At 43.6% G+C, this 16,194-nt stretch overlaps 1 protein-coding gene across 1 annotated transcript in view; it reads left to right on the top strand.

Moving 5' to 3' along the window:
- Positions 1 to 7,406: 7,406 nt before the first annotated feature.
- DCTN1 (dynactin subunit 1) overlaps positions 7,407 to 16,194 on the top strand; it is a 29,593-nt gene continuing 20,805 nt past the window's right edge. The window contains exon 1 of the mRNA XM_059188093.1: positions 7,407 to 7,517. The gene's annotated coding sequence lies outside the window, so the exon portion shown is untranslated. The remainder of the gene's footprint in view (positions 7,518 to 16,194) is intronic.

The following is a 16,194-nucleotide window of genomic DNA, read 5'->3' as shown; positions in this document are numbered from 1 at the left end:
TCTGATATTTTGATGATGGTTAGTTTGTTAATTGCACAAATCAAATGTATTGTTATTATTTTAAATAGTTCATATTTGTGTAGACTTACCCACATGTTTAATATTTTCTTTTTTTTTTTAAGATTTTATTTATTTATTGGACAGACAGATCACAAGTTGGCAGAGAGGCAGGTAGAGAGAGAGGAGGAAGCAGGCTCCCTGCTGAGCAGAGAGCCCAATGCGGAGCTCTATCCCAGGACCTTGGGATCATGAGCTGAGCTTTGGCAGAGGCTTTAACCCACTGAGCCACCCAGGCGCCCCAAGTATTTTCTTTGCCTTGTCTTCTTTCTTGTGTCCCAGATCTTCCACCTGGAATTATTTTCGTTTTACCTGAAGTACATCCTTCCGTATTTTTCTTCTTTTTTTTTTTTTTTGAAGATTTTCTTTATTTGACTGACAGAGATCACAAGTAGGCAGAGAGGCAGGCAGAGAGAGAGAGAGGGGGAAGCAGACTCCCCGCTGAGCAGAGAGCCCAATGCGGAGCTCTATCCCAGGACCTTGGGATCATGACCTGAGCTGAAGGCAGAGGCTTAGCCCACTGAGCCACCCAGGTGCCCCCATCCTTTCATATTCTTGTCATGAGGATTTAAGGTACATAGAATTTTACTAAAACAGTGCCCAACATTCCTACCTGCTGTGTGCACATTTTGTATAATCTCCTCCCCTCCAGTGTGAGCAGAACTCATGAATGTGATGGAATTTCACTCCTGTGATTATCTTATATACTGACAAATGGGATTTGCTGATGTAATTAAACTCTGTCATCAGCTGACTTTGAATTCATCAAAGGGAAGATTATTGGGGGGGGGGGGCTGACCTAATCAGATGAGCCTTTTAAAAGTGTTCAGGTCTTCCCAGAATTCAGAAAGATCCTCCTTTTATGAGGTTATTCTTGTCATCACATTCCTGCAGTTTCACTACTGTTAATCCAGATGTGTATTTCTATTTGTTTATCCTGGAGGCAATTGCTTGGGTTTCCTGAATCTGAGGACATATATGTCTCCTGTATTTCTGTTTGTTTGATAGATTTGACATGTTATCTTTTGTAAATTTAAGGTATACAGTGTGTTACTTTGATACATTTATATATTGTAATATAACTGCTATAGAAGCAATGTTTATCACATCACATCATTACAGTACAACATTATTGTTTATATCCCTCGTATGGTTCATCAGACCTCTATGGCCTATTTACTACTCATTACAAGTTTATACTCTTAAACACCATTAACCTTATCCTTCCCATCCCCCCTCTCCTAGTAACCACCATTTTACTTTGGTTTTTCATAGGTTTGACTTGTTTTAGGTTGCATATAGAAATGATGTCATACAGTATTTGTCTTTCTCTATCTATGTCTCACTAAGCATAAGGTGCTAAATGTCCATCCACGTTGTCACAAACGACAAGAGATCCTTTTTTCTCATGGCTGAATAATATGTCATACACATTCATGTGTGTATGTATGTGTGTGTGTGTGTGTGTATATATATATATATATATATATATATATATATATATATATGCTCTCTCTATATCATCTTGGAATTTTTTTGGTCACTCATGTGATATACATTCTGGTCCCAAAGTGATGTGAATACAAGCTTATTGTTTTGAATTACCAGAGAGGATTTTCCCCCATTACACCCACGACTAAGGATGAGAAGCTTTTATCCTTACTGCTTCCTTTTGTGGAGCACTTTTTTTTTTCTTAAGTCACTGTCTGGAGTGTTACTCCTAGACTCTCCTGGCTTTATGTGCATGTATGTAAGGGGATAGTAGTTTTCTATTCCAGTCTTCTCTGCTCAATCCCAGATTTGGTCTTCTGTCCCTATTTAAGGCTCTTTAAACCCCAGTTCCAGGCCACCTAAGGGTTGGGTAGCAAACACTGGCTCCAGGGATCATCCATGCCTTGGCATTTTGTAATTTCACATCATTCCTAGCTTCTGAGGAATTCCCTTACTTTCCCACCAATTCATTTAGGCATTGTGGGCAGGCGTGTGTGTGTGTGTTTGTGTGTGTGTGTGTGTGTGTGTGCATGTGTGAATGTTGCATTCCAGCATTTTTAGTTGCGCTGTATCAGGTGGAATTTCCATGATGTTTTGTCCTCTGCTCCCAGAACAGGAAGTACGCATTTATTCCTTCCTTGGTCCTTCCCTCCCTTCTCTCATGTCTGTACAGCCAGTTATTGCAGCACCATTTGTAGAATAGTGTGTTTCTCTCCCACTGGCCAATAATATAAATTATGACTAATATCAAAAGTTCCTATGTATTTGTGTTTGTTTTAGGTCTAGACTCTTTTCTGTTCTAATGGTCTATTTTGTTTACTGTACCTACACTGGTACCCAATTGCCTTCATTACAGTAACTTTAAAATAACCACAGTCACCCCTGAGCTGTGTTCTTTTACTTCAAGAGCTTCTTGGCTATTTTTGGCCCCAGGGCTTTTTTCTACAGATTTACTAATTTGTTAGCATAAACTCCTAGAATATCCTGGTGGGTTATTGACTGGGATTGTTTCAAATACATAAATATGGGATAATAAGTTCCTTGTGACATTAAATTTTCCTGTTCATAAATATGCCATATCTCTCATTCATTTAGACTAACTTTAATGTCTTCAATAAGATTTTATAATTTGGTTGTGCACATATTTTGTTAAGCTTATTACTAGGTGCATCAGTTTCATTAAAAAAAATCATATTATTGAGGCACCCAGGTGGCTCAGTCCATTAAGTGTCTGCCTTCAGCTTAGGTCACGGTCTTGGGGTCCTGGGATTGAGCCCCGCATTGGGTTCCCTGCTCAGCTGGGAGTCTGCATCTCCCTCTCCCTCTGTTGCTCCCCCTGCTTCTGCTCTGTCTCCCTCTCAAATGAATAAATAAAATATTAAAATTTTTTTTAAAAATAAAAATTATACTATTAACTTTTCATTGTTGGTTATGGAAATGTAATTGATTTTTTTTTGTAATTGATTTTTTATGTTGATTTTTACCTCTAGCCACTTTGCTATTTTTAAATCAATTCTAATAATTTTTAGACTCCTCTCTTAAAGACTTTATTTTTAATTTTTAAAAGATTTTTTTTAAAAGATCTTATTTATTTATTTGACAGACAGAGATCACAACTAGGCAGAGAAGCAGGCAGAGAGAGAGAAGGAAGGAGGCTCCCTGCTGAGCAGAGAGCCCGATGCAGAGCTCGATCCCTTGACCCTGGAATCATGAGCTGAGCCGAAGGCAGAGGCTTTAACCCACTGAGCCACCCAGGTGCCCCAGTTTTTTTAAGGTTTTAATTTTAAACAATCTCCACTCAATGTGGGGCTTGAACTCACAACTCTGAGCTCAAGAGTCGCATGCTCCATCAATGGAGCCAGCCAGGCACCCCAATAATTTTCAGATTCTTTTGACATTTTCTATGTAGGTCATCATATCATCTGTGAGAAATTACAGTTTAATTTCCTCCTTCTAATCTTTATTTTCTAATATTTTTTCTTATTTTATAGTTATGTTCTAAAATACAATGTTGATTAGAACCAGATATATTAGACATCTCTGTAATTCCTGATTTTAGAGAATCTAATGAGATTTTGTGTACTTTGGTACTCTGATTTAACAAAGTATCTGTATCTTTAGATACGGTTTTTCCCGTGAATTCTGCAGTAGGACTTGTGTGGTCCTAAGTTCCCACTGTAAGAGGAAACTTTTATGATTGTTCTGGCTTATCCCACATAGTGGGTTCTTAGTACATTTTCCTCAAGGTCCCCTGAGGGGCCACCCTCACACCGTCCCCACTCTTATCCCAGAAAGAAGTGGGGGAAAAGCAGACCTGGCTCTCCCTGGGCCACGTTGTCTCCTCACACTCTATTAGAGTGTGGTAACAAAGCCAAGTAATGATGAGTTGAACATTAGGTTCTTTTTTTGAAAAGCTAGAGCTCTCATAAAACCATAAAAAAGCAGGGGGAAGAAGGGTTGAAGTTCTGTCTCTAGACTGTCTGATACGAAAGCACTGGCCACATGTAGCTACTGAGTATGTGAAATGTGGCTAACTGACTAAGAAACAGAATTTAATAATTTTAATTAAATTTAAGTTTAAAAATGTCTAGTCAGCCTGGCATTCAAACACTTCTAAATATGTTTGAAACAAGTTGCATATGAATATGCTTCTTCAATTATAAATTATTTATTTATTTAAATTAATTTAACTAACATACAGTGCATTATTAGCTTCAGAGGTAGAATCTAGTGATTCATCAGTTGCATATAATACCCAGTGCTCATTCCATCACCCAGTTATCCCATTTTTTCCACCGCCCCTCCAGCAACCCTCAGTTTGTTTCCTATAGTTAAGAGTATCTTATAGTGTGTCTCCCTCTCTGTTTTATTTTCTTTTTTTTAAAAGACTTTATTTTTTTATTTGACAGATAGAGATCACAAGTAGGCAGAGAGACAGGCACAGAGGAGGAAGCAGGCTCCCTGCGGAGCAGAGAGCCCGATGCGGGGCTCGATCCCAGGACCCTGGGATCATGACCTGAGCCAAAGGCAGAGGCTTTAACCCACTGAGCCACCCAGGCACCCCTCCCTCTCCGTTTTCATCTATTTTTCCCCTCCTTTCCCCTATTATCCTCTGTTTTGTTTTTAAAATTCCACATGTGAGTGAAATCATATATTTTTCTTTCTGTCATATTTCGCTTAGTATAATACTCTCTAGTTCTATCCACATCGTTGCAAGTGACAAGATTTCATTTTTGATGGCCAAGTAGTATTCCATTGTGTGTGTGTGTGTGTGTGTGTGTGTGTGTGTGTGTATACACCCCACATCATCTTTATCCACTCATCTGTTGATGGGCATCTGGGCTCTATCCATATATTTTGGCTATTGTGGACATTGTTGCTATAAACAATGGGGTGCAGGTGCCCCTTCAAATCATTATGTTTGTGTCTTTGGGGTAAATACCTAGTAGTGCCATTGCTGGGTCGTAGGGTAGCTCTACTTTCAACTTGTTGAGGAACCTCCATACTGTTTTGCAGAATGGCTGCACCAGCTTGCATTCTCACCAACAGTGTAGGAGGGTTCCCCTTTCTCCACATCCTCACCAACACCTGTTGTTTCCTGATTTGTTAATTTTAGCCATTCTGACTGGTGTGAGGTGATATCTCACTGTGGTTTTGATTTGTATTTTCCTGAAGCCAAGTGACATGAAACACTTTTTCTTGTGTCTGTTGGCCTTTTGTATGTCTTTGGAGGAATGTCTGTTCATGCCTTCTGCCCATTTCTTTTTGTTTTTTTTTTTTTTTAAAGATTTTATTTATTTATTTGACACACAGAGAGAGATCACAAGTAGGCAGAGAGGCAGGCAGAGAGAGGGGGGGAAGCAGGCTCCCCGCCAAACAGAGAGCCCGATGTGGGGCTCGATCCCGGGACTTTGAGATAAGGACCTGAGCTGAAGGCAGAGTTTTAACCCACTGAGCCACCCAGACGCCCCATATTCTGCCCATTTCTTGATTGGATTATTTGTCCTTTGGGTGTTGAGTTTGATAAGTTCTTTATAGATTTTTGGATACTAGCCCTTTATCTGATATGCCATTTGCAAATATCTTCTCTCATTCTATTGGTTGTCTTCTGGTTTTGTTGACTGTTTCCTTTGCTGTGTAAAAGCTTTTCATCTTGATGAAGTCCCAATAGTTCATTTCTGCCTTCATTTTCCTTGCCTTTAGAGATGTGTCTAATAAGAAGTTGCTGCGGCCAAGGTCAAAGAGGTGGTTGCCTGTGTTCTCCTCTAGGATTTTGATGGATTCCTGTCTCACATTTAGGTCTTTCATGCATTTTGAGTCTATTTTTGTGTATGGTGTAAAAAAATGGTCCAATTTCATTCTTCTGCATGTGGCTTGTTCTCTGCCTTTATACAATCACCTCCCCAAGTCTCTCAACCTGAAAACCATCTCCTCCCCCTAGGAACCAATATTCTTTTCCTCAAGGGGAGGTTTTCCCCTCTTGGTCCCTTCCCATGTTCTGTAAAGCACAGGATTGTACCCAATGAGCACAGATATTCTCTGTTCAGCATCACAGTTTGGGAGGATGGATTCCAGTCATGCAGATTGGAATTCCTAATCAGAGGGATGCTCAGGCTGGCACCAATGAAAAAAGACATAGAACACAGACACTATTAATTTTCCTTGAAGACCATGCAGCCTAATCCAATGTAAAAGAAACAATATTTTTCCTATTAGCACATCCCATCCTTTAGACTCAGGAGGCACCCCCTTTTATGGTGCTGACAAGCAGTTGGGTCTTTCCTTTGAATTATCCAAATACATTATCCTTTTTCTTTGAATTATCCAAATACATTATACATTCTACATATTAGAAATATTTAAAAGGTGAAATGGGAAAAAAACAGGGCCATGGTAGAGACGTTGCCCAATTCATCCTTTCTACCATTTATACCTCCAGCCCCACCTCCACCTCACTATCAATTTTATGGACTTTTCAGTTTGTTTTCAATGTTAGATTAGCTGAGATAAGCATGACATCACAATGATTATTATTCAGTTTCTTTATATGGGTTCATTTAATTTTTCTAACAACTTAGTAATATGGACAATATCATTAACATTCCCATTTTACAGATGAGGCAACAGGGGAACATGGACAGGTTAAGGAACCCACCGAAGACCTCACACAGCCTATAAATCAAAGTTAGAATTCAAACCCCTCATATATCAAATCCTGGCTCTCCCAACATCTTTGTACAAGTATCTCTGAACACTTGTCCTACTATTTCACTTAACTACACTATTATAAGTGGGTACATTGGGTCAAGGGGTTTGTCCTTTTAATGTTTTGTTTTTTTCTTTGTAGATTAGACAAGCCAAAATGCCATTAGGTGCATTTGTGTTAATTTACATTCCCATTGTAAAGGCGTGAGATAACTGTATCCCCATTTGGATGACGCCGAGTAGCCGCAAAATTTAAATTTTCTCCTCAAGCTAACTGACGAAATACGGTTATCACTAATGTTTTAATTAGCAAATTTAGCTCTCAAAAGCTTAGGGACCCCTGGAGATACATTTGCCCAGAGCAAGGAGTCCTCCAATTCCTAAACCCTGTCTCCAGACGGCCGGCAGAGGGCGCAGGCCTAGAGGCGCCTCTCTCTCGTGGTCCTAACTGGCTTTCCAGGCACAGTGCGCACGCGCACATCTCTCTCCAGGTGTCCAGCTTTGTGCCTGACGGAGGTCTCCTCCGCTGCGCTCAGCGCGCAGTTTTCAACCCCGGCTGGTCTTCGGGGAAGAGTAGCGTGTTCCCTGGAGCTGGAGCGTCCCTGGGCCTCTGGGGCGAGAGGGTGTGGGGCGGGCCTCAAGGGGTCGGGCGGCGCGTCGGGCAGCCCACGCGGGCGGGGCGGGCGGGGCGCGACCGGCAAGGACTCGGGCGTCGGTCGCCGGTGGTGTGGCCAGAGCCGGGCGCGGAGCCCCTGACAGGAGAGGTACGGAGGCGGCCACCCTGCCAACCGTCTCCTCCGCCGCCCCCCTGCGTGTTCGCTAGGTTCCCGGCGGCGGACGGGGGGCCCGGTGCTGGGCTGGGCTGGGCTGGGCTGGGGCGCGGCATGGAGCCCGGTGTGCGGAGCGGGGACGGTAGGGGTGGGCCGCGGCGGGGTGGGCGCCTGCCTGATCCTGGGCCTGTCCGACCCACCTGCGCTCTTCCGCCTGGCCGTGTGCTCCCGGGGTCGGAGTGGTTGCGCCCCTGAATTCCTCCGCAGCGGCGGGGGTCTCCCTCCTTTCCTGGGAGCGTCTGAGGCACCCCTGAACCCATTCTGAGCCACAGGTTTCATTGGGTACATGGTTAAGAAGTTTGTGTCAAGCGAAAAACAAAACAAAACAAAAAACCCAAATCCCATAGAGGACTCAAGCATGGGGACCTGGATAGGGGGTCTGGTATGTCTGTATCTCCCACTCACGGGGACCGCCTTAACTGGCAGGATGACCCTTGAGAAGTCATCTTGCACATTCCGCTTGTCTTTAAGGCAGAACCACAGGTAAATCACACAGATGAGGAACTCCGGTGTTTTTAAAGAGACTATGATTTGGAAGCTTCCCCTCATGTGTTGCAGTGATGAGAATAGCAAGCCCACGTTGACCGTTTACTAAGCCAGTATGCTTAAGGTACCGAGAGTCCGAGAACTAGGAGGTGGAGAATGACATTCTTTACCTGGTGTCCAGCCAGAGCATGAGTCACGGGGTATATGTTAAAGGAGATTGCCGTAATTTTCTTTTTTTTCTTCCTTAAGGCATTTCGTGCTCAAATATGTTTAGAAACTTCATGGTTAAAGTTTTCTCTTCTGTGGAATAGTTCAGAGCCTTTATTATGCTCAAGATAGTTACCATGAATCTCACACGGGAAGTATGGTATGGAGAGTTTCACAGATTTGAATGGGGAATGCTGTTTTTCTTGGGTGCTGATTCTGTTTAACAGTTGAAGTAGTTTGGGAAATGCAATTCCAGATTGGGAAAATCAAGGTTTGGAAGGGGCAGTGTAGGTCAGTGCTTTTCAAACCTTAATGGTGCATACACCTGCCTGTCTTGGTTAAAGAACAGATTGCGGTTGGTTCTGCATTTCTAACAAGTATCCAGGTCCTGCTGCTGCTACGACTGCTGCTGCTGAGATCACACTTTGAATAGCAAGGGTGTAAGTCACTGGATTGAAATTTAGAGACTGGGTTCTCCTTCCTGCTCTCTGACACAAACTTTGCTGCCTTGAGCCATCCCCTTGACCTGTCCAGGCTTATAAAATAGGAGGCCGGACTAGAAGAGCACTAAGGTTCCTTTCAGATCTAAAATGCTGTGATTCGAGTTCAGTTACCCTTTTGATAGTTGAAGTCCATCTAAAATATCCTTCCCAAATGGCCAGTTTGGGCTTGAACACTTCTAATAACGGGGAATTTACTACATTTCACCTTGAGATAGCTTAGTAAGGAAGTTTTTCAATTTTTTGCTGAAATGCATCTCTGCAACTTCTATCCTATTGGTCCCAGGTTCTCTTTGACAACTGAACAGGAAAATAAGTACAGTCCCCCTTCCAAAGGTGACTCTTAAAGTGTTAAATGATAGCTGTTCCCACCAAGTTTCCTCCACTGAATTACCCTTAATTCTTCCATGACGTTGTTTTAGATGCCTCTCTTAAATTCTGTCTTTCTGCAGGGAGTGTAGTGGGGCTTTGGCTGGCCTCTGAAGGATGGGTGGGGCTGGCAAGACCAGGGAAAGCATCCTAAGCAGCTGACAGTGGTGCAGAGATGACACTGCATATGTCACAGGGAGGCCTGTTTGTTTAAAGTAAGAAATGGTGTGTCAGTGAAAGATTTGGGGCCAGGGGCTATCTGGGAAAAACAGTATTTTATTTTTTTTATTTTTTTTTAAAGATTTTATTTATTTATTTGACACAGAGAGAGATCACAAGCAGGCAGAGAGGCAGGCAGAGAGAGATGAAGGGAAGCAGGACCCCTGCTGAGCAGAGAGCCCCATGCGGGACTTGATCCCAGGACCCCGAGATCATGACCTGAGCCGAAGGCAGTGGCTTAACCCACTGAGCCACCCAGGCGCCCCTGGGCAAAACAGTATTTTAGAGTGTGTCATATTCTTACTCTGGGATATAATGTGTGGCTGGAAATGGGGGGATGGGGGGAACCAGATGTGCTTCACGAATCAGTAGTAGAGGACCCAGGTTGGTGATAATAAGCATGCCTTCCATTTATGTATAAGGTTTTACAGATTACAGAACCTTCCACCGACACGATCTCATTTTATTTAATAATCCTGTGAGGTAGGCAGAGCAGCTGTTAACCCTGTTTCATAGATGAGGCTCCACAGAGGGAAAATAGTTTGCCTCAATTCTCAAAGCTATTAAATGGCCAGCCAAAGAGATGACAGTGGTAATGGAGAAGAAAAAAGGGATGCTGGGAGGTGGTACTAAGAAGTGGTGAGTTGGGCCTGACGTGAGGATACAAAGGAAAAGAACTTGTTAGGGAAGATTCAGAAGATGTGGGAGCATTGTGATACTGTTGACAACTTCCACTCTAGGTTTTACTCTGTCATCTCTGTTATGGGTTGGGAGGGATTGTAGTAGAGGATTCCCAGGCTCCTTGGCTTGTGTATAGCTATTAGTGGTACTGTCTTAGGGTCCTTTCCATTTTGGAGACTCTGGATTTGGCTTTCTATCATTTTTCTTTTCTTTTAAAATATTTATTTATTTACTTAACAGAGAGAGAAAAAGAGAGAGACAGAGAGCATGTACGTGCACAAGTAGGTGGAGTGGCAGGCAGAGGGAGAGGGAGAAGCGGGTTCCCCACTGAGGAGGGAGCCTGATGGGAGCTCGATCCCAGGACCCCAGGATCATGACCTGAGCCGAAGGTAGCCCCTTAACCCAGGTGCCCCTCATTTTTCTTTTCAAGTACAGGCTAGTACCAGTAGCACTTGGCTGATGGACAAATTGAGTGTCCCCACACTCCTACACATCCCCGGAGGGCTTCCCTTAAGCAAAGACTAGACCTTTGTCACCTCCAAAACCTCACTCAAGCTGTTTTCCCAGATCGGCATTTGCGGTATAGCCTAGAAGCCTCTCTCTGAGTCCTTTCCCCATGGAAATATGTGAGAGTGAGAACCAGTGTCATTACCAAATTCCGTACCCTCCATTTTTAGTTTCTTAGGCTCCTGTCTGGAAAAGAAAGATCTACATCTGCTGGGGTTCGTGTGTACATGTCTGTTAATTTCCTCTACAGTAATTTTCCAGTTACTCTGGAAAATTTGTCAGAGCCAGCTTATATTCCCAGAGCCTGGTATTGGTACAGGCTTGTATTTAACATTGAATGTCTTCTGTGTGCAGTGCTTAGGATACTGAAATAAATAAAAAACTCTCTTCCCTGGAAGCGTTCATGATGGGATAAGGGGGACAATATTTTAATAAAAATGTGATATTATAATAGAGATATGTCCAGAGTGCTGTGTGAGAACACAGGAAGGAATGACTAGCTCTGCATGGAGACATTGGGAATCTTCAGGACAAAGGTGGTAATTGAACTGAGCCTTGCTTATTAGGAAAAGGAATGGCCTTGGTGATTTTTGCAGCAGTTATAGAGGCATAACAGGGAAGGTAAGTATATTCATGTAGCTGGAATGTTAGAACTTTGAGTTCAGAGGAGAGGTGATCCTTGAGACTAGATATTCATAATGAGGCCAGGTTTTTAATGACCTGAAGTGCTGTGCTAAGGAGATTCAGTTTTATGGACAGAGAGGTGATATTGATTGTATTTTGGGAAGATAACTGTGAAAGTAGACTAAGGGGAGAATTTAGATCAGGGACATCAGGAGACTCTTGTAATATAACATAGGCATAGTATAATGCTGAACTAAGGATTAGGTCAGTGGGGGTGGAAAGGAGATGAATCTGAGACAGTAGAGACAGTCAACCTGATGTAATGATTAATGGGTTGTTGAGAACAAGAGAGGGAATTGTTAGGGATGACTCTGTTATCTGTTTTGGGTGGGTGGTGGTACCAGTAGAAAAGAGGGAATATAGAAGAGGAATATTTTTTGAGGGGAAGATACCAAGTGTCTTTTGAGTTATGTTGAACCTGGGGGGTGTCTGTGGTACTTAGCAGACAGGTGGAAGTGTGGGTCTGAGATTCAGAAGAGAGTCTGTGCCTGGGGCAGTAAGTGTAAGTGGGGGTTGATGCCATGGGAATGGATGAGCCCAGCTCTGCTTCTAGGAGGCTGAAGATATCAGAGGAGTCAAGAAGGATTGGTGTGCAAGGTACGAGAGAATGTTGCCTGGGGACCTAGGAGAGGAAAAAGTTCCAGAAGAGGAGCAGCAGCTTCAGCTGCTACAGGGAAGTCAAGAAGGATGAGCTTGGAAAATGCACCTTGAGACTGGACAGTTGGGAGATTGTGGTCACCAGGGCTCTTACGTTTTAAGTGTGAGCAGCTACTGAGAAGTGGTAGGGACAGGAGTGAGATTAAGCCAGATGGAGGAGTGGCTGGGAAAGGAGGAGAGAGAGGGTGTACTCACTTTGAATAGCCTGGCAGGGAAGGAAGGAAGAGAGGTGGTGGCATCTTGCGGAGGAGGCAGCAGAAACTAGAGACAGTTTTTCCTAGAATAGAAGTCTCGAGCATAGGTTACCAGATAATGTATAAGAGCGAGTAGAGAGGGTGCGTGCAGTTGAAGGGACAAGGGAAAAGATGATTGCTAAGTCAGATCCTCAGAGGAGGGTAGAAGGGTTGACCTGGAAAAGAAAGGGACATCATTTTCTTTGAAAGAGGAATGGCAGAAGAAAGGAAAGAATGTAGGAAGAAAGAGGCAGTGGTGGTAGCAGATATATCTAGACTTGCAAAGGAATTCTGCTCTAATAGGTTCAGGTTTTTTTCTTAGGAACTTTATCTGCTGAGGGGAGGTGTGGTGAGGGCTCAGATAGGAATTACCGAAGTAAGGGAGGTTTGAAATAACTGTCCAGAGGAAAGGGACAGAGATCAGACCTGAGATTCTCTCCAGGAGTGTTAAGTACCCTCAGAACAAGCCTCACACTGTAGGCCCCTCCTTCCTCTTTCTCCTAATAATAATGGCTGATGTTTATTGAGTGCTTCGTACCAGGCACTCTTCTGAGCGCTTTTCAGGCATTCTCACAACAGCTCTTTTAAAGGAATTGTTACAGTGTCGATTTTACACAAGAGGAAATGGAGGCATGGAGGATTACTTAGGGTTAGTAGTGCTTTGATGAGTCTCTTACCTCTGCAGAAGTGGCATTCCTTCCTCTGAGGCATCAGAGGAGGCAGAAATTGAATCCCAGCTCCAGGTTTCTGGACCTTGAGGGGCTGGGGTCCAGGGCTGCTACAGAGGGGGTCTTACCTGGCTGGTGTGTGGGCATGCTGGTGGCATGGGTGGGCAGAGTAGTGGGGTCAGTGTGGCTGCTGGCCTTTAATAGCCATGTCGGGAACTCTGAAGTCCGTGAATGACACTAGCGTCCCGACCAGAAGGACAAGTGACTGAGAATGCTTGGTCAAGTATTGAGGGCTGAGACTGTGTCACCCGAGACAGTGAATACTTAAAAGGGAATTGACCCCATCCAACCAGAAAAAGAATTTTTTTTCTGCCAGATACGGGAGTAGGCAGACTTATAACCTTACATAATAGCATAGATTATTAACACTCACTTTTTATGTTTTCCCCTTTGATATGATAGAATTTGCAGGTAAGGTACGCTTGAGTGAAGGGGGAAAATGGTGGGATGGCATGGACGGTAGAGAAACAGGTTTACCTTTTGCTGCTGCAGCTACTGGAGCATCATTTCCGTGTCCTTCCTCTTGTGGTTGCTATGGATACGCCTTTGCGTGGTGACTTGAGGAGATTGATTTCCATTACGATCAAATGATGACGTGGATTTAAAAAGAGGACAGAATGCTCTGCTTTTGGGGAGTGGCCGGTGAGCTGCCCAGAAGGCAGAGCCCAAGCACAGCCAAGGTGGCTGTGGCTTTGTTGGCTGCCTTGGCTTTTGCTGAAGTTGTGAAATGGTGCATCTCTCTCTTTAGAGCGCAGGCTCAGGGTTCCCTGTCTGCAGGGTCCTAGTGCCAGAGAACTGCTGGTTGATTCATGGGGAGGAACCAGCAGCAACTTCAGACAGGCTGTCAAGTAGGACTTCTGCTAGCATAGGGAAAGTTGCAGTTCTTGAATATGGGGCTGGGGGCTTCTCTGTACCTGGTGCTGTCCTGCAGAACTTCCTTTATTGTAGATAAGTGGGGAATATTGTGTAGATTTCCTTCCTGGCTCTTGGAGGTCTGGGCCTTTGGAGGTGGGCCTGGCAGTCATTGGGTATTGGGGGAAGGGGATACTTTGGGAGGAGATTGAGTTGCATTCAGAATGAGAGTGGGCTGCAGACATTTCTGGGGAAAACAAGGAGCTGGAAAGGTAAAGAAAGTCCTTCTAGGATTTAGGCCCTATCTGTATGAGATCTGTAAGGCAGATACTGGAGTAGGACTTTGGAGCAATGGGTTGTGTACCTGTCTTCTTTCTGGGTTCCTGTGTGTCTGAAACACAGGCTTCCATACTTCGAGGCCCATAGCTTCTCTTCCCCACTCAGTGAGCAAATAGCTCTTTTTTTCCTGATTCCTGAGGGACTTACATCCACACTTATCCCTTCCTAGTCTGAGGAAAATCTGAATCTTGCTAGTTACTATTGTGTTTCTTTTATCTTTGTAACCAAACTACTCTATACCCAGTGCCTGATATAGTTCAGTTCAAGTGTGTGGACCCTGCTATGAGACTACCTGGGATTCAAACCAGCTCCTCTATGAGAGGGACGAGGGAAATCAGACAGCTGGGTTAGCTCAGGATTAAGGCTGGGTGAGATGGAGACAAGAGGAGGTCAAAGGCTCAAAGGATGCTGGGGTGCTAGTACAAGCAAGGTAGGAATAGTTCAGGCTCAGTGCCAAAGAGGCTTCTTTTTACTTGTTCCTTCTTAATTCTTAACAAGCTACTTGCTTTCCTGTCATTTTCTGAAATAATCTCCAAGACCATTGATTACCTATTTATCAGACACCTGTTTCGTAGATATTTCAACAGTATTTAATATCACTGGGGAAGAAAATGAATTAGAAGTCTAGGGCGTATCTAGCTTGTCTCTGGCTGAGGGAACATGTAACTCAGAATTGTCCTGTGTGACATGGCATGGGGCCCAGTGGTGCTGTGGTACGATCACCTGCCTGTACAGCTAGGCACATGTTCCCCCCCCCCGCCATTTTCTGGCCACGAGACTCAGGAGAGTCATTTGACTTCTGAGACTCAGTTCCATCACCTATAGAACAGAGATGATGCAATCTGTTTTGTCTGCATCACAGGTGCATTTTGGAAGGAGACAGTGAAATATGCATGGTAGTGTACACAGTTAAATTTGCTCTGGAGAAGGTCCTACGAACAGGACTTACCTTCTCTCTCCTAACATGTTCAGTTTGCCTTCCCATTTCCTCCCAATTTTTTTAAATGTTTTCAGTCATCATTCTTCCATTACGCTTGAAAGCTCCTGAGTTTGTTCGTTCATTTTTTTGTTCATGCATTCCTTCATCCATCCATTTATTCCTGCATCTTTCAAGTTCCTGCTGTATGTAAGTCATCATTGATGTAGCTTCCCAATAATGATGGAGGTGATATCTACATTTTGTTCAGCATATATTCTGTGCCAGGCATTGTGTTAAGTGCTTGCTTTCTTAAGTGTTTACTTAATCCTCACAACATCCCTGTGAGGTAGGTATTATTTTCCCCCCTTTTTTCAGATGAGGTAGTTTTTTTTCAGATGAGGTAATTGGGCTCAGAAAGTTAACTGTCTTGACTAGAGTCATACAGGTGAGGAGGGAACCAAAGCTGTGTCTAGGTCTGTTCGTCTCTGGAGCCCTTGCAGGCACTCTGCCTCTTTCCCCATGTGTGATCTTAGGGCCTTCTCAGGGCATTTTCGTACATTCTCTGAATTAGCTCCTATCCTCTCCTGCTTCTTTCTCTCTCTCTCCCTCTCTCCTTCCCTCCCTTCTCTGGCTCAGACCCTCCCCACCCCTTGTGCATTATGCAGCAGTCTCCTTGCTATTTTCCTGTCTTTACTGGGTTGCTCCTGCCTCCACTCCAGCCTGCTCTGCCACCCGTTTGATCCTCCTAAAATAACTTGTCATGCCAGTCTCCTGCTCAGGAAGAGATCCACTTGTTGTTACTGGATCATGTAGATGGACTTGTCTCTCTCCTTCTAAATGTTAAACTCCCTAACTATCCATACTTACCTTCTAGTGCATCTCAATATTGATGTCCTTGTTTACTCAATAAATATTTGACTCCATGAGCTAAGGGTGATGGGATCACAAAGAGGGAAGTTGTGGGCTGTGCTTTAAAAGGCTTATCGTTCGATAGAACTCATCTAGAATTCTTTACTGAAGCCAATCTAGTCTTCTTTAATATTCCCTAGTCAAGCAAAAGTATGCTGTTTCTACTCAGTGTGTTCACAACTTACAGTGTTGGTAGGCCTTTTCACATATCCAGAAAACAGCCCATAATTCAAGACATAGTCAGGGACCCCTTGTTCTTATTTATTTTTTAACCCCTTTTTAGTTCATCTTTCTTTTGTCTGTAGTTCCTTAGAACATTTG

Source organism: Mustela lutreola, chromosome 9, assembly GCF_030435805.1.
Source record: "Mustela lutreola isolate mMusLut2 chromosome 9, mMusLut2.pri, whole genome shotgun sequence".
In the NCBI taxonomy this organism is placed as follows: Eukaryota; Metazoa; Chordata; class Mammalia; order Carnivora; family Mustelidae; genus Mustela; species Mustela lutreola.
Note: the sequence above shows the minus strand (reverse complement) of the source record. Positions and strands in the feature narration are given on the sequence as shown.